Raw genomic sequence first — 24,559 nt, 5'->3', positions numbered from 1 at the left:
GATACTTGTAATGTAGCATCATCTAGTGGTTCTCTACCAAGTTTGTTCGAATTATCCCCCTAGGGTCAAATATGGCCCCGCCCCGGGGGTCACATGGTTCATATAGACTTATATAGGGAAAAGCTTTTAAAATCTTCTTGTCAATAACTACAACATTCAAATTTGGACATGTATATTTTTGAGTGGCAAGATGAACCTTGACATGAGTTGACCTTGATTTTGACCTAGTGACCTACTTTCACATTTTTGTAGCTACAGCCTTCAAATTTGGACCACATGCATAGTTTTGTGCACTTGAAAAAACTTTGACCTTGATTTTGACCTAGTGACCTACTTTCACATTTTTGAAGGTACAGGTATCAAATTTGGACCATATGCATAGTTCCGTGTTTCAAAATGAAATTTGACATTGATTTTGACCTAGTGACCTACTTTCACATTTTTGAAGGTACAGTCTTCAAATCTGGACCACATGCATAGTTTTGTGTTCCGAAATGAAATTTGACCTTGATTTTGACCCAGTGACCTACTTTCTCATTTCTCAAGCTACAGCCTTCAAATTTGGACCACATACATGGTTTTATGTACCGAAACAAACTTTGACCTTTACATTGACCTAGTGACCTACTTTCACATTTTTGAAGGTACAAGCTTCAAATTTGGACCACATGCATAGTTCTGTATTCTGAAATAAAATTTGACCTTGATTTTGACCTAGTGACCTACTTTCACATTTCTCAAGCTACAGCCTTCAAATTCAGACCACATGCATAGTTTTGTGTACCGAAATGAACTTTGACCTTAAGATTGACCTAGTGACCTACTTTCACATTTCTGTAGCTACAGGCTTCAAATTTAGACCACATGCATAGGATTGTGTACCGAAACAAACTTTGACCTTGACATTGACTTAGTGACCTACTTTCACATTTTTGAAGGTACAGGCTTCAGATTTGGACCACATGCATAGATTTGTGTTCTGAAGTGAAATTTGACCCTTGATTTTGACCTAGTGACCTACTTACACATTTCTCAAGCTAAGCCTTCAAATTTGGACCACTTGCATAGTTTTGTGTACCAAATTAAACTTTGACCTTAAGATTGATCTAGTGACCTACTTTCACATTTCTCAAGCTACAGCTTTCGAATTTGGACCACATGCACAGTGTTGTGTACGGAAATGAAATTTGACCTTGAGCTAGTCAGTAAGTCTTGAAATTTGGAACACTCCAAAATGGCACATTGGTGGGCGCCAAGATCACTCTGTGATCTCTTGTTTTTATTATTTGACCTACTGACCTAGTTTTTTAAGGCACGTGACCCAGTTTCAAACTTGACCTAGCTATCATCAAGGTGAACATTCTGACCAATTTTCATGAAGATCCATTCAAGGGTATGGCCTCTAGAGAGGTCACAAGGTTTTTTCTATTTCAAGACCTACTGACCTAGTTTTTGATTGCAGTTGACCCAGTTTAAACTTGACCTATATATCATCAAGATAAACATTCAGACCAACTTCCATACAGATCCCATGAAAAATATGGCCTTTAGAGAGGTCACAAGGTTTTTCTATTATTTGACCTACTGACCTAGTTTTTGATGGCACGTGACCCACTTTCGAACTTGACCTAGATATCATCAAGATGAACATTCAGACCAATTTTCATACAGATCCCATGAAAAATATGGCCTCTAGAGAGGTCACAAGGTTTTTCATTATTTGACCTACTGACCTAGTTTTTGAAGGCACATGACCCACTTTCGAACTTGACCTACATATCATCAAGGTGAACATTCTGAACAATTTTCATGAAGATCTCATGAAAAGTATGGCCTCTAGAGAGGTCACAAGGTTTTTCTATTTTCAGACCTACTGACCTAGTTTTTGAGGGCACGTGACCCAGTTTCGAACTTGATCTAGATATCATCAAGGTGAACATTCTGACTAATTTTCATGAAGATCTTATGAAATATATGGCCTCTAGAGAGGTCACAAGGTTTTTCTATTTTTGGACCTACTGACCTCGTTTTTGATGGCACGTGACCCAGTTTCGAACTTGACCTAGATATCATTAAGATGAACATTCTGACCAACTTTCATAAAGATCCCACAAAAAATGTGACCTCTAGAGTGGTCACAAGCAAAAGTTTACGGACGCACGCACGGACGGACGGACGACGGACGCTGCGTGATTACAAAAGCTCACCTTGTCACTATGTGACAGGTGAGCTAAAAAACATTGACCTTTGATTTCCAAGTCTAACCTTGACCTTTGAGCTAGGGTTCTTTGGGTTGCACATGACATTTTGTTTGATTATGGGGAACACTTGTGCCAAGTAATATTAATATCCCTTGAGATGACAGTCATGGACCTGACACAAAACAGACACTCTTGCAGCCAAGTGTGACCTTGACCTTTGAGCTAGGGGTCTGAAATTTGTGCATGACACATCATCTTGTTATAGGCCAGGGTACATTTGTGCCAAGTGTTATTAAAATCCCTTTATGGATTGTAAAGTTACAGAACGGACAGGAAAAAAAGCCCTGTTGACCTTTGACCTCCAAGTGTGACCTTAACCTCTGAGCTAGGGGTCCAGGTTTTGAGCACAACACGTTGTCTTATCATGGGAAACATTAAATTTTGTGTCAAGTAAAATTAAAATCCTTTGATGATGAATGACAGAGTTATTGACCAAACACGAAATTGTGGATGAAAGGCTGGAAGGACGGACGAAAAGTGCAATCCTGTAGTCTCAAAAACTGCTTTTTTACCAGAAGGGGACTAATAAAGAATGTTTTCCAATTACATTTCATTTCAAGCAGTGAGAAGCAAATAATAAAAAAAAAACAAGAGCTGTCTCCATAGGATGACACATGCCCCCGATGGCACTTTGAATGAATAGTTATGGCCGATGTTAAGAGTTTAGGACCTTTGACCTACGGACCTGGGTCTTGCGTGCGACACGTCGTCTTACTGTGGTACACATTCATGCCCAATAATTTTAAAATCCATGCATGAATGACAAAGATATGGACCGGACACGCCCATCAATGCACTATCATGAAATATGACTTTTAAGTGTGACCTTGACCTTTGAGCTACGGACCTGGGTCTTGCGCGCGATACGACGTCTTACTGAGATACACATTCATGCCAAGTTATTTGAAAATCCATCCATGGATGACAAAGATATGGACCGGACACGAATGCACTATCATGAAAAATGACCTTTAACGTCCAAGTGTGACCTTGACCTTTGAGCTATGGACCTGGGTCTTGCGCGCGACACATTGTCTTAGGCCACACCAAATTGATAAGTTGTTCATCGGATTTTTTTCTGAAAAAATTGAGGCGGCGAGCGAAAAAATAATTTAAATATTTTTTTAGGTTTTTGAGAAAATCTGGAGCGAGCAAAGAGCAAAGAAATATATTTGTCTTCATTTGGCTCTCGACTGACTAATAAAAACCTTAAAATAGAATGTATAGCCCTTTTAAATTAAAAAGTAAGTCCCTAGGGATTGAGAAAATCTGACCTGCAGACACACAACAAAGCGAACTTGTGAAAAAAAAAGGTAAAAACATTGTCATACAGTACACAGTAATCAAATAATGCATGCTTTTGAAAATGCTGTTAGAAAATATGTAATAAACAACAATGCATAACCTTACACCATACTTATCACATACATATGTGACTTGAATATTTACTGCTATGAAAATGTAGCATTCTTAGCTGACTTTACAAAGTTTTTGATACATCAAATATCTATGCGAGTGTTACTAGATCTATTAATTCTGATTTGAAACTTAGAACAGTTATTTACTGTCAAAGTCTATACCTGGAGAAACAATACTCTTAACTCTGAATCTAGACAGAGTTATGCCCCTTTTTAACATAGAATATTTTTAATTAAGTTTTATATAATGACCAATACTAGCTCTGTACTTTCAAAGCTTCTATTATGCCCATTTTACTGGCAAAGCTCTGATTCAGAAAAGTCGAGCATGATGTCTTATGTACAGCTCTTTTTCTAACTTTAAACTTTCATAACATAATAAATTTGTTGAAACAAAGTCTCAATTAAAGTCTGAAATGGAGATTAACGTGCATTAACATTAGTCTACTAAATGATTGGAAAATTTGAAAATCGAAACTGTTCTGAAAACAACTCATAATGTAAATTCCTTACCCCACCAACTTTCGTATGCAAATGCTGATCATTTGGACAGGAAAAACAGAAAACAGATAAGTGACTTGTATCAATAAGTATTTACCCTTAGGCCTCACCAAATTAAAAAGTTGTTCATCGGATTTGCCGCTCGTATATTTTCAGAAACACAAAAAAAATATTTTTGTTTGTTTTTGGCTTGCGCTCGCCCCATTGAAAAAAATCAATCCAAAATTTTTTGGTGCGCTACTTTTTACGGACGTAAAAGTGTATAAATGCTTATAATTCCAGTCCCAGATTGTTCTCAAATGGATTTTAATCAAAATAAATACATACTAAGCACACATCGTCTATAATAATCATAACACTTATATTTAGTTGCATTAAAGTTGTTTCCCCTTTATGCAGTTACGCCATTTTCTTCAAACGTTTACCAAATTACATGCTACAAAATCGATTTATTTCATTGAAAACTGGATGAAGAAAAACATACTAATTTATTTGATAACATCAATCTACATTATTTTGGTAAGGGTAAATACTTATTGATACAAGTCACTTATCTGTTTTCTGTTTTTCCTGTCCAAATGATCAGCATTTGCATACGAAAGTTGGTGGGGTAAGGAATTTACATTATGAGTTGTTTTCAGAACAGTTTCGATTTTCAAATTTTCCAATCATTTAGTAGACTAATGTTAATGCACGTTAATCTCCATTTCAGACTTTAATTGAGACTTTGTTTCAACAAATTTATTATGTTATGAAAGTTTAAAGTTAGAAAAAGAGCTGTACATAAGACATCATGCTCGACTTTTCTGAATCAGAGCTTTGCCAGTAAAATGGGCATAATAGAAGCTTTGAAAGTACAGAGCTAGTATTGGTCATTATATAAAACTTAATTAAAAATATTCTATGTTAAAAAGGGGCATAACTCTGTCTAGATTCAGAGTTAAGAGTATTGTTTCTCCAGGTATAGACTTTGACAGTAAATAACTGTTCTAAGTTTCAAATCAGAATTAATAGATCTAGTAACACTCGCATAGATATTTGATGTATCAAAAACTTTGTAAAGTCAGCTAAGAATGCTACATTTTCATAGCAGTAAATATTCAAGTCACATATGTATGTGATAAGTATGGTGTAAGGTTATGCATTGTTGTTTATTACATATTTTCTAACAGCATTTTCAAAAGCATGCATTATTTGATTACTGTGTACTGTATGACAATGTTTTTACCTTTTTTTTTCACAAGTTCGCTTTGTTGTGTGTCTGCAGGTCAGATTTTCTCAATCCCTAGGGACTTACTTTTTAATTTAAAAGGGCTATACATTCTATTTTAAGGTTTTTATTAGTCAGTCGAGAGCCAAATGAAGACAAATATATTTCTTTGCTCTTTGCTCGCTCCAGATTTTCTCAAAAACCTAAAAAAATATTTAAATTATTTTTTCGCTCGCCGCCTCAATTTTTTCAGAAAAAAATCCGATGAACAACTTATCAATTTGGTGTGGCCTTACCAAAATAATGTAGATTGATGTTATCAAATAAATTAGTATGTTTTTCTTCATCCAGTTTTCAATGAAATAAATCGATTTTGTAGCATGTAATTTGGTAAACGTTTGAAGAAAATGGCGTAACTGCATAAAGGGGAAACAACTTTAATGCAACTAAATATAAGTGTTATGATTATTATAGACGATGTGTGCTTAGTATGTATTTATTTTGATTAAAATCCATTTGAGAACAATCTGGGACTGGAATTATAAGCATTTATACACTTTTACGTCCGTAAAAAGTAGCGCACCAAAAAATTTTGGATTGATTTTTTTCAATGGGGCGAGCGCAAGCCAAAAACAAACAAAAATATTTTTTTTGTGTTTCTGAAAATATACGAGCGGCAAATCCGATGAACAACTTTTTAATTTGGTGAGGCCTTACTGTGGTACACATTCATGCCAAGTTATTTGAAAATCCATCCATGGATGACAAAGATATGGACCGGACACGAATGCACTATCATGAAAAATGACCTTTAACGTCTAAGTGTGACCTTGACCTTTGAGCTACGGACCTGGGTCTTGCGCGCAACATGTCGTCTTACTGTGGTACACATTCATGCCAAGTTATTTCAAAATCCATCCATGGATGACAAAGATATGGACCGGACACGAAAATTGCGGACAGACCGACAGACGGTTCAAAAACTATATGCCTCCCTTTGGGGGCATAAAAATGCAACATTTGTATCTTTTTAATCAACACCAAAATGTTTTCAAAAGACAACTTATCTAATATATCCATGTTATATGCAATTGTATAGAAATAGGCATTAAATTATTCAGATTCAGTTTAAATGTATTCATTTCATATTTTTTAAAAGCACTCAAAACAAACTAAATTTTCATACCATCAATAAGTTTACCTAATTAGGACATTTATGTACAAAAACTTTTTAAATATCTTATTTAATATACCCAGATTTAAATAAATCATAGAAATCATAGAAATATGATTTTAAAAGCATATAATAATGATTTATTGACTTCCCATTAATTAAAATATAACTTCTAGAGACCAAGATAAAATTGGAAGTAAAAGGTCACCTCCTCGTGAATAGTCAACGAGGAAAAGACTTTATAGTGAAAAGGAATGGGCATGAAAAAGCTTGGGAGAGAAAAAGCCGACACCCTAATATTTTACCAGATGCCTAGCCTGCGTTCTAGCTGTCCAGTAACAGGACACCTATTACCTAACCTGTCCTCTAGGGAAAGATTTTATGTTACATTACAAGATGTTTTGACCAGGAAGTAATGAGAACTGTTAGACATTCCTCTTTTAACATGCCTAGTTTTATAACATGAATGTAAGCATAAAAGTAAGATCGTTTTTCTTCAATTCAAAATATCTTTAATGATCTTAAATGAGACCCTATAGATATATAATTCAAAAAATTGTGTACATACTGTGTCTACAAATATTTATTAAACTTGTCAATTTACAATTATGTATCGTAAGAGGACCTGTTTGAGTGACTGACCAGTGTTTCAGTGACCTTCTGAAAGTCTGCTGCCATTTCCAAGTGCAATAATTTAGGCAACTAATTATAGTAGGGTTGTTAACAGTAACATTTCAGCTTTCGATACGCTCAACACATGCTCAAAGGAAATGTTGTGCTGACAATGACAGTTTGGTGGCATTGTTATTTCCATGGTAACCCCAATTATGAGACATTTTTCTTATTACTTTTTTATGCTCTCAAATTCTGATCTAGCTCTTTAGTTATAAGGAACATTTGATTTTCTTTTTTGATGCAAATGTCATCTTGTTTTCTGTCTGATTTTTATGCAGATAGAACAGTCCAACAATTACTTTTAGGAAATATACAGCTTTGAAATCCATGATTGGCCTATATATCTTTTAACCAGAAGTTATAGCCAATCTGAAAAATGACAACTAACTTTCCCTTCTGATACTGTTGACATGAGATGGCCAGCGTTTCCATATTTTATCAAATGAGATAACAGCATCTTGTTGAATAATACAACACAGTTTGTTTGAATACTACCAACAGATGTGCATATAGTACCAAGTCTTTGAACCCCACCCCCTTATAATTTATAGAATCTTTATGCCACATAACCAGTATAACTGTTTTGCTCTGTACTTTATTATGAACAAGGCCTAACATTGTTTTTACTTGGTTTGTTGTTCAGTTTGTGTAAGTTAACATTGACGAAAGGCCAATTACTGGCTACTGTACCTTGACTAGTTTAGAAATTTTAACATTCCACAGAAAAAACAACCAAAACGGACTTATTTCCAATACTCTAAAGGTGATTACGAAACCATGAGGGAGGAAACCCATAAGTTTGCCCAGGAACAGTATTTTAATGGATATCATAATAACAGAACTGTTGAAGAAAATTGGCAATTAATTAAAAACTTTATATTGAAAATAGTGACATCCCACGTACCTAGTAAAGTTTCTAAAGTATCTAAGTCGCTTCCATGGATTACTTGTGAAATAAGATGTATGGTGAAACGTAGAAATAAGACCCATGCAAATTTAAAAAAAACTGGTAATATCAGATTAAAAAATAAGTGGCAACTATTAAGGCGTCAGATAAAGGAATTGGTCAAATCCGCTCACGATAGCTATGTAAACAACTTGATAGGTGAAATTAGACAGGATACTAAACCATTTTGGAAATATATAAACAGCCAAAAAAGTGACAAACAAGGAATCCCCCCTTTGAAAACTAAAAACGGTGAAACTGCAGAATTAGACCAAGCTAAGGCAGAAGCCCTGAACAATCAGTTTACTAGTGTTTTTACTAGAACAGAATATTCTTCTTTGCCGTATGAGAAACCTTCAGTAGACAAAATGAATCATATTATTATTACAAATAAAGGCGTTGAAAAAATACTGGCAGGTCTAAATGTTTCCAAAGCCATGGGCCCAGATGGCCTCCATCCAAGAGTATTAAAGGAACTTGCACCTAGTATTGCAGGTGTTTTAGCACATTTATTTCAAAAGTCAATTGACAGCGGTATAATCCCAAGTGACTGGAAATCTGCTAATATATGTCCTCTTTATAAGAAAAACGATAGGTCTCTACCAAGTAATTATAGACCAGTATCTCTTACATGTATATGTTGTAAAATCCTGGAACATATAGTTTGCTCGAACCTAATGAGTCATTTTGATAAACATTCTGTTTTAAACAAAAATCAACATGCTTTCCGTAAACATCATAGTTGTGAAACCCAACTTGTCACAGTGATAAATGATTGGGCTATTTCAATAGACAATTCTAAACAAGTCGATATATTTATACTTGATTTCGAAAAAGCTTTCGACACCGTACCCCACGAACTGTTAAAATTAAAATTACATAAATATGGAATCCCAACGAACATTTTACAATGGATAGACGCATTCTTAGTTAACAGAAACCAACGAGTTATAGTCAACGGGTCCAGTTCAGATTCTTCTACCGTACACTCAGGAGTGCCTCAAGGAACGGTGTTAGGACCAATTTTATTTTTAGTCCATATAAATGATATATCAAATGACATTTCTTCAAATATAAGGCTGTTTGCCGACGATTGTGTTTGTTATAGGGAAATTAAAAACCAACAGGACTGTTTGGACCTACAATCAGATATTAATAAACTTGGTAATTGGGCCAAATCTTGGGGTATGAGATTCCAACCTGCTAAATGTAATATGATGACGCTTTCCAGAAAGAAAAATATCGTTAAACATAACTACACTTTAGGTGGAATAAGTCTTGAATTTCTGACATCTATTAAATACCTAGGAGTACATATCACAAATGATTTAAACTGGAATAAACATATCAACGAAATCTGCAACAAAGCATATAGAACCCTAGGATTACTAAAAAGGAATTTATCTATGTGTCCCCGTGAAGTTAAACTTCAAGCCTACAAAGGGTTAATTCGTCCAGTCTTGGAATATGCTAGTTCAGCTTGGGATCCACATCAGATGTACTTACAAGACAAGTTAGAAATCGTCCAAAAAAGATCAGCTAGATTTATTTCTTCCAACTACAGTTACGAACCTGGTTCTATGACGAAAATTTTAAGCGAACTGGAACTTACTCCGTTGATAGAAAGAAGAAAGCAAAACAGATTAATTCTTTTCTGCAAAGGACTCAATTCTATGGCAAATCTTCCACTTGATGACCTGCAACGACCATCTCGTTTTACAAAGAATATGCATAGTGACCATTTCAACAGAATTTATGCAAGAACTAATACATTAAAATACAGCTTCATTCCAAATACAGTCTGTGACTGGGACTCTCTACCTCCGGATTTAATCAGTAAATACATGACAGCAACCAATCCAGTCTCCACATTTATATCAGCAGTCAGGGGGTGTGAATTCTAAAATAATAGCAACTTGACGCAGGCGCGGTGAGTAAATATTTCATTATGTTTCACCGTAACCAATCAAGATCAAGATCAAGAAATAAGGTAGGGGTCACTGAAACAGGTCCCACAGAAAATCTGTAAGGCAGATCAGGGTTGGTTGTGATAAACAGTACCAAATATTTTTGCTGAAAGATTTCCACTCTATTTTACATCCTCTGAATTGGGGAAAGGCTACACTATAGTAATCCATATATGAAACTTGTTCTTCTCCAAAAATTTATCTAATTCTGCCAGTGGTATTCTTAGGGTCACTGAAACTGGTGTGTGTTCGGGTTTAACTTCTTTATCAACAATTTTTCAGTCATATAAACGACGGACTGAAACTGGTACATCGAGGATATGTTAAAACATTCTCTTCAATATGCAGGCTAGGCATCCGGTTACAGAATGGCTAGACTTTGGGCTAGGCTGTCCCATAACCCACGGTAAGGGAACCATCAGCGAGACATTCAAGCAAATTCATATTCACGATTAGTATAAAATGTCTGATAAAGTTTAGCCTTTTTAACTGTGTGAACGAGGCCGCAGATACTTTAAACTGCTCTATTATGCGGATAACTGCATTTCGTCTACAGACAGTTCAGTATTTGCAACAAATTATAATTTTTGTGGAAATCGTTCAAAGTTGTAATTTTTATCATATTATGCCATGTATAATTAAAAACAATTTTTACCGGGCAAATGCCATGGTTTAGGGTGAATAAGGTTATAACCAACATCAGCTATTTTTCATCGTCGACATCTTGGCCACTTCCGGCCATGGCTAAAAAGGATCCCGGAAATCAAGTTTCCCGTCCGTGTAAAGATACAAGTATACTGTATGGCAAAGTACAAATAAGTGCATATATAATTATGTTTATGTCAAGTATACTGTATGGCAAAGTACATTGAAAACAAATCAATATAGTTTTGGGTAGTTTTGTTATCTGTAACTTCTAGCTGATTCCGGTTCTCTAGCCACCATATGACCACTGTCTTTTTAACAGAACTTTATCACTCAGATTTTATTCACGTAGTCCTATTTCCAATAAAACACCGAAATGTTGGCATCAAGAAATATCATTTATCAGCACAGAACAAATAAATTGCTTATATCCGTAATATTATGTATTAAATTAAATATTTTAGGCTATTTTTGACCAAGATGTCATGTTTTCAAATAGACCAAGATGTCATGTTTTCAAATAGACCAAGATAATAGACCAATATGTCATGTTTTCAAATAGACCAAGATGTCATGTTTTATAATAGATCAGACGTGCGAAATACGAATTTGGAGGATTTGTTGTGAACGAATATTCAGATGTTTCAAAGTCTGCTATATATTATCATCGAATTAGACTTTCGCTGTTTTCTTCTGTGCAAATGCAATGATACATACATACATACATACTACTCTTAATATTGCAGAGTCCTGAACACATAAGAAAATACTTACTTTCACTTTACCAATTGTAAGCAAATAATACTGCAATAAAACATCAATTAAGCTTATATTTGGCAAGAACATGTGTATAACGCGTGAAAAAACTGGGTTTTTTTCCCGGTATCCCATCCTACCCTAAATTTTTGGCCCGACCCTACATGTTTCTATGGCCTTGGAGAATTTTTACCACCATATCTGAATATACCAGTTTGTTTGTTTCAGTGAAAGAGCTTCCACCGAATGAGCATGCGCAGAAAAATTCCAAATTTTCTCCGTATTTAGCTCTCCTGACAACAATTTGACTGGTCGCAATTTTAGCCCAATCTTAATGAATCTAAGTCGGAATATTGCACTTGATAAGATCTCGGAAGAAGCCGTTCCTGGTTCATCCATGGGTAAAAAACTAGGTCACTAGGTCAAATAATAGGAAAATCATGTTAACACATTAGAGACCACATTTTCTGATACACCTTTATGAAACTTTGTCAAAATGTTTGTGTCTATAAAATAAAAAAATGTTGAAAACTGGGTTATCTGAGATTAAAAAAACTAGGCCACTAGGACAAAAAAAGATAAAAGGGAAGGGTAGATTTCCCGGAAGCACAGAGCACCCCAAACACAGCCATAGGGAAATGATTAATGATTTACCTGATTTACATAAAACATAGATCCTAGGACAAAGCGTTCTTGAGTTATCCTTTGGAAACTGTTTGACTGTTCCGGGTCACTGTGACCTTGACTTTTGACCTACTGACTCAAAATGTTTGTCGCCATGAAATCTAGGCCAAATCATAGAAAAACACTAGAGGCCATATTTTCCGTTTTATCTTCTTGACACTTTTTCAGAATGTGTGTCCCTGTGAATCTAGATGAAATCTAAAATTCGGTTATATTACGTCAGAAACTAAATCACTAGGTAAAATCTTGGTAACACCCTAGAGACCACATTTTCTATTTATTTGTCATACATTTTTGTCACATTGTTTTTCTTCAAACAACCTACGTCTGGTTCAAAACTTGATTACCCAAGGTCTTAAAATAGTTTACTAGGTCAAATCATTGAAAAACATTATTCACACTCTAGAGGTCTTTTTTGTCTGCTTGGTCCTCATAAAATTATGTCAGAATGTTTGTTTCTTTGGAATCTAAGTCAGGTTCAAACTGGGTTACCTAAGGTCTTAAACTAGGTCACTAGGTCGAATCATACAAAAAGTCTGTTAACATTCTAGAAGCCATATTTGCGAACTGATTTTCATAAAACTTTGTCAGAATGTTTGTCTCTGTGAAATCTAGGTCAAGAACTATCTAGATTCAAATTCTAGGCCACTAGGTCACCTCATAAAAAGACATTATTTACATTCAAAAGGCACACTTTCTACCTCTTCTTAACGAAATTTGGCCAGAATGTTAGTCTGTTTAAAACCTAGGATAAATTTGTAGCTGCACTGGAGAGAAAAGCTTATTCATCTGGTCAAATCATAGCACTTTAGAGGCAACTTTTTCAACTTTATCATCATAAATTTTTGTTTGAATGTTTTTCGGCGAACGCCGTCTAAATTCGTTTTCGTTACCTATGCCACGTGACTTCAGTTTGCAAATCAAACTACTTGATAACGCATTATAGATAATTTATCAAAATGGAAGATTTATGCAACACTCTGCCTGATTGGACGAGAGTGTCAATTTCTTTCACTCTGTTGATTGTGCTACGCTGAGTGAAATGTAGACAAAGCGTTTATCCTAAACGACGCTGTTCACAGTTTTAAAGCTAACTTTGGCTCAGTATATTTAGCAAGAATATTGATATATCTCAAAATGATAAGTAAGTTTAATAAATATGATAAAAACCTGTTCAAATACCAACATATATCAAATTAAAGAAAGAGCTGAATACGGTCTGCGTATCACATGAATAAGGGTGTGATAAGAGTCTTTTATGTAGAGAAGTGCTTTTTAAAAGATTTTCCTTGTTACAATTGTCGTCTGTATATGAAAAGGTTTCTTGCTTTTGTGACTTATTCAGATTGCATATTAAAACGAGTACTTGTTTGCTTTGATATATTTGTTATAAATTATTTAACTGATTTATTATATATGAATATTTTTCTTTAGTATGGTATGCAAATATTGAACTCAGTTGAAATCTGTTTTATTATATATATGCTATATAATGACTGAATCTCATTACACTGAAATGAAGGTACGCTGCATACAGTTTATCTATGTGATATGACTACGGTCAAACTTTGCTTATGAAACAGAAATATTGAAATAATTACAATTGTATGTTTTGCTTGACCTTCACTTTTTTATAGGTGTGACATCATTGTCCAAAGATTCATGAATAGCGAATATGCATTTGTTAAAGCGGGATCAGTTGGCCTATTTTAGATATAAATAAAAATAATAAATAAAAAAATCCTTTAATTGATTTTTTCTCATGTATTCTAATCAAACTTGATTTGTAGCATCTTTATTAGGCCCGCAGCCAACTTTGTTCAGCTGGGACATTTGACCCCTTTTAGGGGCTGCTAGAGCTAAAACTAGAAATGCCTTTATACAGCGTCTCATGAACAGCTTGGTGGATCTTTGTCATACTTGGTCTGGAGCATCATTATAAGGTCCTCTTCCAAATTTATTTATATAGGAACTTGGGCCCTATTAGGGACCACTATAGCTAAAAGTAGATATGCCTTTCTTCGCATTAACCACTAAAATGTAATGGATTTTTATCAAACTCGATGTGTAACAATATCGTAAGGTCTCCTGATAGGGACCAATTTAGCTAAAAATATAAATACGTTTAATGACCTCTTTTCATGAAACGCTTCATGAATCTTCAACAAACTACTGCTGTAATTATTCGTCTAAGGATAAACGAAACAAAATTGCAACCCTACGAAACCTTTGCAAAACCTTTGCGAAAAATTAAAAGAGAACCATTTAAATTGTTAAAGTGCGGTGTTTAGTTTTGCAATTTGAAAAATGTTAGATGAAAGATGAATGTTAGATGAAAAATTCATAAACTTCTTTCCTTATTACAATTCGCCGACCATCATTTTTAAAGATATTTCTTGTTCTGAATAAAGTCTAGGTCAAGTTCAATAATGGGATACCTGAGGTCAAAAAAAACAAAACAAAAACACATGCAACTGGATCAAATAATTTAAAAACATGGTTAATGATTTACCTGATTTACATAAAAGATGGTGAAAATGTTTGTCGCTATGAAATCTAGGCCAAATTAGATACAAGGTTATCTGGTTAAGGACTAGGACAGTGAGCAATAAAGAATCTTCAGGGCACTCTTGTTTAAAGTTTTAACTTAATTGTATCCATTTGTAGTTTCTATAAAAGTTAAAGATATATTTGAAAATACTAGACATATTCATTTTAATTCATTATTAGCTCACCTGAGCCAAAGGCTCAGAGCTCACATTCCGGCGTCTGTCCGGCGTCCGTCCACACTTTCCTTTAAACAACATCTCCTCCTAAACCACAAGACCAATTTTGATGAAGCTTCACAGGGATGTTCCTTAGATGGTCTTCTTCAAAATTTAAAAAAAAAAATTGAATTCTGTACAGAACTCTGGTTGCCATGGCAACCGAAAGGAAAAACTTTAAAAATCTTCTTGTCCAAAACCACAGGGCCTAGGGCTTTGATATTTGGTATGTAGTATTATATAGTGGTTCTCTCCTAAGATTGTTCAAATTATCCCCCTAGGTTCAAATATGGCCTCGCCCCGGGGGTCACATAGTTTATATAGACTTATATAGGAAAAAACTTTAAAAATCTTCTTGTCTGAAACCACAAGACCCAGGCCTTTGATATTTGGTATGTAGCATTGCCTTGTGGTCCTCTACTAAGATTTTTCAAATTATGTCCCTAGGGTGAAAAGAGGCCCCGCCCCGGGGGTACCAAGTTTTATATAGACTTATATAGGAAAAACTTTAAAACTCTTTTTGCCTGAAACAGCAAGGCCTAGGCTTTTGATATTTGGTGTGTAGCATTGCCTAGTGGTTCTTTACCAAGATTATTCAAATTATGCCACTGAGATGAAAAGAGGCCCCATCCAGGGGGTTCCAAGTTTTACATAGACTTATATAAAAAAACTTTAAAATCTTCTTGCCTGAAACTGCAAGGCCTAGGCTTTTGATATTTGATATGTTGCATTGCATTATGTTGTCACAATTGTTCAAATTATGCCCCTGGGGTGAAGAAAAGCCCTGCCCCGGGGGCCCCATTTTTACATAGATTTATATAGGGGGAAAAATCTTCTTGTCTAAAAGTTCAAGGCTTAAGCCTTTGATATTTAGTATGTAGCGTTGCCTAGTGGTTCTCTAACACGGATGTTCAAATTATGCCCCTGGAGTGAAAAGAGGCCCCGCCCCGGAGGTCACTTGTATATGAGTTATATAGGAAAAAATACTTCAAAAATTATCTGATTATATTTTTTAAACTGTTTAATTATAATTATCTGATGACCCCAAGTAATTAGGGTCACTTGACCTACTGACCTACTTTTTTGTTTTTTAAGATACAGCCTTGAAATTTGGATCACATATAAAGTTTTGCACACCGATCTTAACAGCATAGAAATTTGGACCACGTCAATAACTTTCGATAAAGATTTCAATACCCATCTTTAATGTTCTTAGAACTGACCTACTGACCTACTTTCTTGTTTTTGAAGCTTACAGCAAAAAGATTTGGACCACATGTATAATGTTTGATACAGATTTCAATACTCATCTTGAATAGTCTTAATCGTGACCTACTGACCTAATGTTTTGTTTTTGAAGTTACAGTATAGAAATTTGGACCACCTGTAGAACTTTTGGTACAGATTTCAATACTCATCTTAAATATTATTAACCCTGACCTACTGACCTACTTTCTTGTTTTTGAAGCTACAGCAAAGAGATTTGGACCACCTGTATAATATTTTAACAGATTTCAAAAATTGTCTTGAAGAATCCTTACCATGACCTTCTCACCTAGGTTTTTTTGAAGCTTTAGCAAAGAAATTTGTTCAAGCAAGCAATTAAACTCAGGTGAGCGATACAGGGCCATCATGGCCCTCTTTCTAAAGGTATCTTAAGTATTGGTATTCAAATAACTCTGGTACATCTTGCCATTGCAATATTAATTTGTTGGTGGCTAGAAGTGTGTCACTGTTTGTGTTTGATGTACTCAATCATTTCTTACATTTCTTTTGCAAATAAACATCTTTGTTTATCATATTAAACAGAAGAAAACGTAAGTGTTGCCTGTGAGTTGATCCAGTATTTCACATTTCGCTTCGAAACTAAACAGAATTGCTCTCTCGTATCATTTTTACAGTTGCACATATCTCTCTGAACTTGTCTATAGGCGCCACGGGCGACTCCCCTAAAAGACTTATGGTAATTTTAATGGGAGATTATTTCAAAAGACAGAAGAACTTCTTCAAGAAGCCTCCTTTTTTGTTTAGCGTATCAGGTGTAAAGTATCCACACACTGGGCTATTTTAGATGGAGCAGCAGGGGCTCGAACACAAGGCCCCTGGTTTCGTAGTCACACAGCATTACCAGTGCGTTCGCTTTTGTATGACCGATACTGACACAAACTATACACATGTGATGATATTAAGAAAAGTGAAGTATTTTAGAGTGTGAGCTCAAAGTGCTTATGGGAAACATTTTGTGTCCGTCTGTCACTCGTCAACAATTTTACTGTTAGCACATGTAAGCATTTCTTGAACTTACTAACAATATGACCGAAAGCTCTTGGTAAAGTTCAATAACGGATATGGCTGTTGCAGAAACATCATTGACTTAATCAAAATTGTCATATTTCACTTAATCAATGCATTACTGATTAGAGGCCACATTTCTTTGTTAAATTTTACAAAACTTACGTAGAATGTATTTAACTACATGGTTCGTTCAAGTAAAATGGAATGACAATAACACAAGAAACACCAACGTTATGGCCTTTGCTTATTCCTAATTGTCATATTTCACATTTTGTTAAGACATTAGCAGTCACATTCTGTAACGACTGTATATAGTCATACGATCTCCGCCAAGTTCGATTCTGAATGCTCTGGATCAAATGCCACATTTCGCCTTAAGCAATCTTCACGAAACTCGCAGCAGAACCTATATAGCTTCAAGATTTAGATCAAATTGTTCGATACTTGGCCCAATAGCATGCACATCTCTTTGAAAGCTTGTCAGTAAAATGGATTTTCTATCTAAGAATAGGTACATTGTCCAAATCCATGTAAGACTTCCGGAACTAGGTGCTGTGATCTTTTTCAATTGCACCCAACATCTGTGTGAAGTTTCAACCAAATTCCCGCATTAGTTTTGGAGATAGTAATTTTCTGCAATTTCTATGTCCAAAAAAAAATGGGCATAACTTTGCCAAAATACAATTCAGAATTATGGGACATGAACTTTTCACCACGTTGTATCCACCGCAATAACTTGTATAATGTTTCAATTCGATATTTGCATTGACTTTAGAGAAAACAATTTGTTTGCAAGGTTTCAATAAAAAAGGGGAATAATTTTGTTAAAATTCATGTAGGAATTTTGGTTTTAGACGCTGTAACCTTCTGTTACACCTGAAAGATGAGTGTGAAGTTTTTAACATCATAAAAACATGGTATTTTATTATTTGAAACACTTTAACCTAAATGTCTATGTTAAAAAAGGGCACAACTCTGGGAATACTATAGATAGACTTACGCATCTTGTCAAACTAGTGTATAATGTCACTCTGAAAAAAAGTACAAGAAGTTTCAATCGAAATTCCTAAGTAATGAAGAAAATATTACAAAATTATTTACAAAAATTCTGATTAAATTTAAAATGGGGCACCATTCTGTAGAGTACACCAAAGTATTGTGTAATGGTCAAGTGCAATGATCATGTGCATCAAGTTTCAACTGAATACCTTAAATAAGTAATGAAAAAGATATTGGATTTTATAAAAATTAAAAGTTTAACCAAAAATTCTAAATTAAAAAGGATTTACCTCTGGAAATATTGCGGGTAGAATTACACACTTGTCTCACTAATGTACATCGCCACGATGAACATGCATATAGTGCATATTTTCTGACCTGGCGGAGATATTTTTAGTTCAGGCTGTACCATTAAAATCAATAGGTAACTTGGTGCATATCGGATTTATTCGTACGGAATGAAACCAAATCTAATGATGTAACAGATTACCTAAAACTAAATGATAGAATGGCCCATTGATGACCTTTCTATATATATCTCCGCCAGGTAAGAAAATATGCACTATAACAAGTTTCAATTAAATATCTTAAATATTGAAGAAGATATAGGGCTTTATAAATAAAAAATGTAACCTAACTTTCGAAGTTAAAAGGAGACATAATTCTGATTTCAACAACGGCGCCGACGTCAAGGCGAGTGCAATAGCCCTCCTTATTCTTCGAATAGTCAAGCTGAAATGTCATGTTTGGCATGGTTTACGCATTCAACGCCGATGTTTTGAACAGATTAGTCTAAGTGTTAAACTGATATAGGACTGCGTTGTGATCCTGTCTTCGATGCGTTTACGATTTTAACAATATTCAATCCCTACATAGCGCACGAGTTTTATTAGTGTCAACTTTGCTGTCTGTGTCAGTGGTACGACAAACGAAGCTTGTTCTTCCATTTAGATGAACGCTATCCAAACAAACTCTTTACTGCTACGATGAAACCACTACGTTAGAGGTGGAACGAGTCGGAGATGCCTACAAATAACATTCAATAGATAGCCCAGGATCCACTGTGTTTTTGTCCTTGATGTAAGAAAAATTAGACAATAGACTCTTCTTTAGAATCCTGAAAATGTCATTATCTTTCGGACAAATTCTCAGCTCCATATACTAAAGAATCCACCGCGAAACGTACTCAGAGTCATACGTAAATGTATAGTACTCGTTGTGGTAGCCTAATACAAAGGCAAAAAATTAAGGAATACGTCGGCTTTCTCACTTGCAAGTATTTCTTTGACTCGTCTGTAGTTCATCCATCTGTTTTTTTCATCGATTACAGTGTTCATTTTGTTTTTACATACACAAAACTAAGATTCAGTATAGATACATATAAATTATCACTATGCATACAGTTATTAATACAGAATGTTGGCTCTAATTCTTTTTATGGAAACATTTCAAAAAGGTGTGTTAAAAATTTGTTCGAGTTGGTAAAATCATGAAAAGTAAAATATGTATTATTTAACTCGTATGCTGACAAAGAAATTGGGATAATTCTAAAATATCTTTATTAGTTAATACAGGGTATTTTGATATACTTATACATAATTCAGAACCGATCGTTTTATTTTATATGTCTATAACTACCGTTATTGATTATAGCATTAACATTTCATGTCAAACCTTTAATAAATGTTTGTAAGAAAACATCAACTAACCTCCCATATAACAAAAGTCATGTTTTACTATATAGTAACATGTCCATCATAGAGTCTGCAGATTGCCTTCCTCCATGGAATTAAGTTAATGCAATTTTCGTCAATTTTCGTGCATTCATCTCATCTCGTTTAGTATTAACCCTTTCGCTGCCTACAAGACGGGTATACCCGTCCACTACTATGTCAGCCTATTTGCCTACAAGACGGGTTTACCCGTCTTGGGATTTCCCAACATTCCAATCTATAAACAATGCAAATGACGTCACATGAATTTATCCCAGAGCAACCAATCATATCAAAAGAATGTTTCCCATCTGTGTTTGCTGCAGTATTTTTAGAATACTGTACTTAGGAAAGCCCATAATGACCTAAGTGTCTTGTAAATTTCCACATTTCAAAATGGCGGACGGCGATTCAACTGCTGGGTAAAGTAGAGAAAACAACTCCAATATTTCCTCAAAAGGTCGAAGATTCGATAAGGAAATTAGGTACTTTATATTACTTTGTTTTCTAAATATTGGTTTACAAACTAAGCAGATTTTTCAAAATTGTTTAGCTGTTTACAGTGATTCTTCCTCATCTGGCCCCTTCGCTGTCTACATGTAGGACGGGTATACCCGTCCCACATTTACCTCAGCATATTTCAAAGTAAAACAAGACTTTTTGTAGAATAAATTTGTTCATTTGTATGCATTTATTATTTATCTCTCTAAAATTATAGGTTTTGTATACATTCTGTGAACAATAAAGCCTCTAAACTATTCTGTCAAAACCAAGGTGATTTCCAGGAAAGTGCCTTGGCAAATAAGTGTACATGACGTTATTGGTTCCTCGGCAGCGAAAGGGTTAAATTACCCGCTAGATGATCACAGGTATTCTTGATGCAAATAGCATTGACCTTTCATCTCTTTACTATTATTTATCTGTTTGTTTGATAGGAACAAAATTTCTGCACACCCTGTAGATTCCCACTGCGGCATAATATACCTAAACTTGTCACATTCATTTATATTTTTAATGTACTCTATCATGTTAACTGCATTAGTACAACCTCCACAAATGGCGTATTTAGAAACTGTAACGACATGCTTTTTAACCTATACATGACCTCATTTTATACCTTAAAAGTTTTGATATAGGAATTACGTTTGATGATGAGAAAGTCAGCATTCTTTTATATGCAGATGATATTGTTTTGCTAGCAGAGAATGCCGATGACTTACAGACATTACTAAATATATTGTCTGATTGGTGTAATACAAACCATATGTATGGTGGCTGATTTCTGCCATTTCGTGTTTTCGTGTTGGCGGGGCGAAAACACGACAACACGAAAACACGAAATCTCGACAAAAAACCACCTACTTTGTCGAGTTTTCGTGTTGTCGTGTCGGCGGGGCGAAAACATGACAAATTTTACGCGAAAACTCGACGTTTAAAGGGCGCCGACACGACAGATTTATCTGTCGAGTTTTCGTGTTGGTGGGTATAAATATGTCGTGTCGGCGCCCTTTAAACGTCGAGTTTTCGTGTTTTCGCCCCGCCGGCACGAAAACACGAAAACTCGACAAATTAGGTATTTTTCGTGTTGTTGTGTTTTCGTCCTGCCGACACGACAACACGACAAATACATTATTTGTTGAGTTTTTGACCCGCCGACACGAAAACATGAAAACTCGACAAATTAGGTATTTGTCGAATTTTCGTGTTGTCGTGTTTACGCCCCGCCGACACGAAAACACAACAAATTCTTTTCAGGCATCTCTTAGAAAATGTAGAGTTATTCTGAAGCCAGTGGCAAAGGGTTTTAGAACTATTTTTCTTTCTTTTCGAACGAACCCCAATTCAAGATTTATTTACATTCACTAAAGCTGCATTAGGAGATTTGTGATTATAAAATAGTACAATAAAATATCAGATGTCAGTTATCGTTTTAAGAATACGAAGTGTATGTATTACTGACCCGGTTCCAGAATATATCATTGGGGTGCGGGGAGCGGCAACAGTTAAAGACTGAAGGCCCTTAGCAAAAAGAAAGGCATTTAACTTCCAGTTTTTTAGCATTGTTTTTCTGAGCAGTTTTTACCATTTAGTTAGCAGTTTTTGGCTATGAATTGTTATTTTTATAGAAAGCAGTTAAAATGCATTTAAAAAGCATTTAAAATGTAATTAAAATGCAAGTGAAAAAGCATTGAAATCAGCCGAAATATGTAAATGAGATGACATCACAAAACTGCTTCCATATTTGGAGATAGCATTTCAAACCATTTATATGACCTCATGAAAAACTGCAAGAAAAAATGACACAGCATTATAAATCATTTATATGACCTCATAAAAAACTGCAAAAAAAAACTTCCACTACTGGAAATACTCAAAGCAGTTATATTACATCACAAAAAAACTTAATAATCACATCAGAAAATACCATTACAATCATTCACAGATATATATGTTAATAAATAAGTGATTTGATATTGGCCCTGTTATTTCGGCCTCGGGCCAATACGACTGTCCCAAAGACAAGTAACAGGGCCAATATCAAATCACTTATTTATTGACAATTTTATTGAATAACAACATGTACTTAAATGATTCAATATTTAAACAATTTATTAACAACTTTAAAAATACAGAACATATTTCAACATATTTTAACCATTTTAACAGAACGTCTATTGTGATTACTGTGAGCTCTCAATATATGAAAACTTCCTTTTTCCTGACACAATGTTAACGTTTAAAGTTTTCTCAGACATATTGACACCACAAATGAGTCAAGATTTTAACAATACATTAAGAACTTGGAAAATACACAGCATATTTCAACATATTTTAACCATTTTAACAGACTGTTTATTGTGATTCCTGTGAGCTCTCAATATCTGAAAACTTCCTTTTCGGGCCTGACACAATGTTAATGTTAAAAGTACCCTCAGTTATATAATGGCACCACATAACACTGCAAAAGGATTTGAGTGTTGTTTTGAGATATTGGATGACACACTTCAGCTTGCATCAAGCGTATAACTTGTATTACTTGTGTTCATTACTGGAGTTATGTCTGCCAACACAGATGTCTGCTCATGCTCAATGTATTGAATCTTGTCTGAATGTGGAACAACAGCAGTGCTTGAAGATGGTCTCATTACTTCAGATATGATATCAGAAGCCTGTGCTTGCTAGTCTAAAGTTGGGGCTGAATAAGCATTTATTGTTTGCAGGCTTTTCCAACCACCTAGATGGGCAATTTCTGTTGGTGGTCGACTTTCCTGAACAAGAGTTTGGGCAAATGTTTTTCTTGTTGAGTGATTCACTATTCGGCCTTCAAGTTTTCCCTTTTCAGCCAATTTTTCCTTATTTGTCCAAGTTTATTTTTTCCAACAGGCTGATGAGAATACCAAACTTCCGTTTTGGGTGTATTAATTGATTGTAGATAAAATCTGCTATTATTGACAAGCATATCGGTTGGTCTTTCATGTTTATATTCCTTGTAGATGGCTACTAGACATAGTTCGTCTCTAAGTGTTGCAAACAGCTTGGGTGCCACTTCTCTGTTATCTAGAGTTCCGGCTGGACCAATTCCTAGTTTTTATACTTCTCTTTGAAAATATTAAACAATAACTTTGTTATTCAATCTTTAATTCATTGAGAAAATGCATGCATTTTCCATTCAAAAGTTAGTCAAGAATAAGTACTGCACATACTGATATTACAATTCTAATATGCTTTTCTCTGTTAAAACACAGTAACGCTAGAATGATGTCACGTTACATTGTACATGCGGTGACGTCAATGTTTTTGTTGCGACCAGGAAAGGGCCTAGTGCTTTAGATTAAGGGCATATTAAAAACAAATAATTTATAGCAAGACCGTGTTTAAACACTGTTTATACACTCCGGCGATAAAACTTCATACAAATAATTTCACTCAGGCTGCGCTCTCGTGAAATTATTACGCCCAACGTATAACCACCCATCGTGCATAAGTACGTAGTGTTAAAACACTTTTTCTATGAATTATTTCTTAAATAAGTCTATGATAGGGAAGGCAACTATTATATCCCCTTACAGAATAAAAAAAATGGTCCATGGCGAATGGATGCAGAGAATGGTAGGTAAATAACTGAAAGTGAATGAAGTTGAGACCATTAACTTTTCATTCATTTTTCACGTGCACATCAGGTCTATCAGGACGGAAGAGGGGGAGGACTCTATGATAAGCAGTTTTTAAATCCTACCAGGACTGAACAGTTTTGATATCTATCTTCAGGCCTGTTTCGTCGGGCCCTTAAGGGTGTTTCTCCTGTTGCTCTGTCTTCTGAAAAGGCAATGTGTACTTATGTTTTTGGTTCTTAAGGTTTGCTTTTTATATATTTATACACGAGCATTTTTGTGTTTTACATGCCATGCCTTTTTGTTTCCATTACGTGTGTTAGAGATTCACCTGGAGGGGATTACTTTTATTTACACTGTCCCGTGTCTTTGGAACATGGTGGGGGTAAGAGTGAGGTTGGGTGCGCACCATAAACCGGTTTAAGCTCCCCAGTGGTGT

At 35.0% G+C, this 24,559-nt stretch overlaps 1 protein-coding gene and 1 long non-coding RNA gene across 25 annotated transcripts in view; one reads left to right on the top strand and one right to left on the bottom strand.

Annotated features, from left to right (window-relative positions):
• Window positions 1-24,559, bottom strand: part of LOC123529752 (serine/threonine-protein kinase TBK1-like) — a 264,731-nt gene that overhangs the window by 117,360 nt on the left and 122,812 nt on the right. Inside the window, exon 1 of one of the 15 annotated variants that reach the window (XM_053522240.1) lies at window positions 10,808-11,172. The exons of the other annotated variants lie outside the window; for them this stretch is intronic. The gene's annotated coding sequence lies outside the window, so the exon portion shown is untranslated. Of the gene's footprint in view, window positions 1-10,807; window positions 11,173-24,559 lie in introns of those variants that run through there. 15 annotated transcript variants of the gene reach the window in all.
• LOC128548003 (uncharacterized) overlaps window positions 1-24,559 on the top strand; it is a 217,683-nt gene that overhangs the window by 73,164 nt on the left and 119,960 nt on the right. The gene's annotated exons all lie outside the window — the stretch shown is intronic.

The sequence above is a fragment of the Mercenaria mercenaria genome, chromosome 13 (genome assembly GCF_021730395.1).
Source record: "Mercenaria mercenaria strain notata chromosome 13, MADL_Memer_1, whole genome shotgun sequence".
NCBI classification, from domain to species: domain Eukaryota; kingdom Metazoa; phylum Mollusca; class Bivalvia; order Venerida; family Veneridae; genus Mercenaria; species Mercenaria mercenaria.
This window is presented reverse-complemented; position numbering and strand designations above follow the sequence as displayed.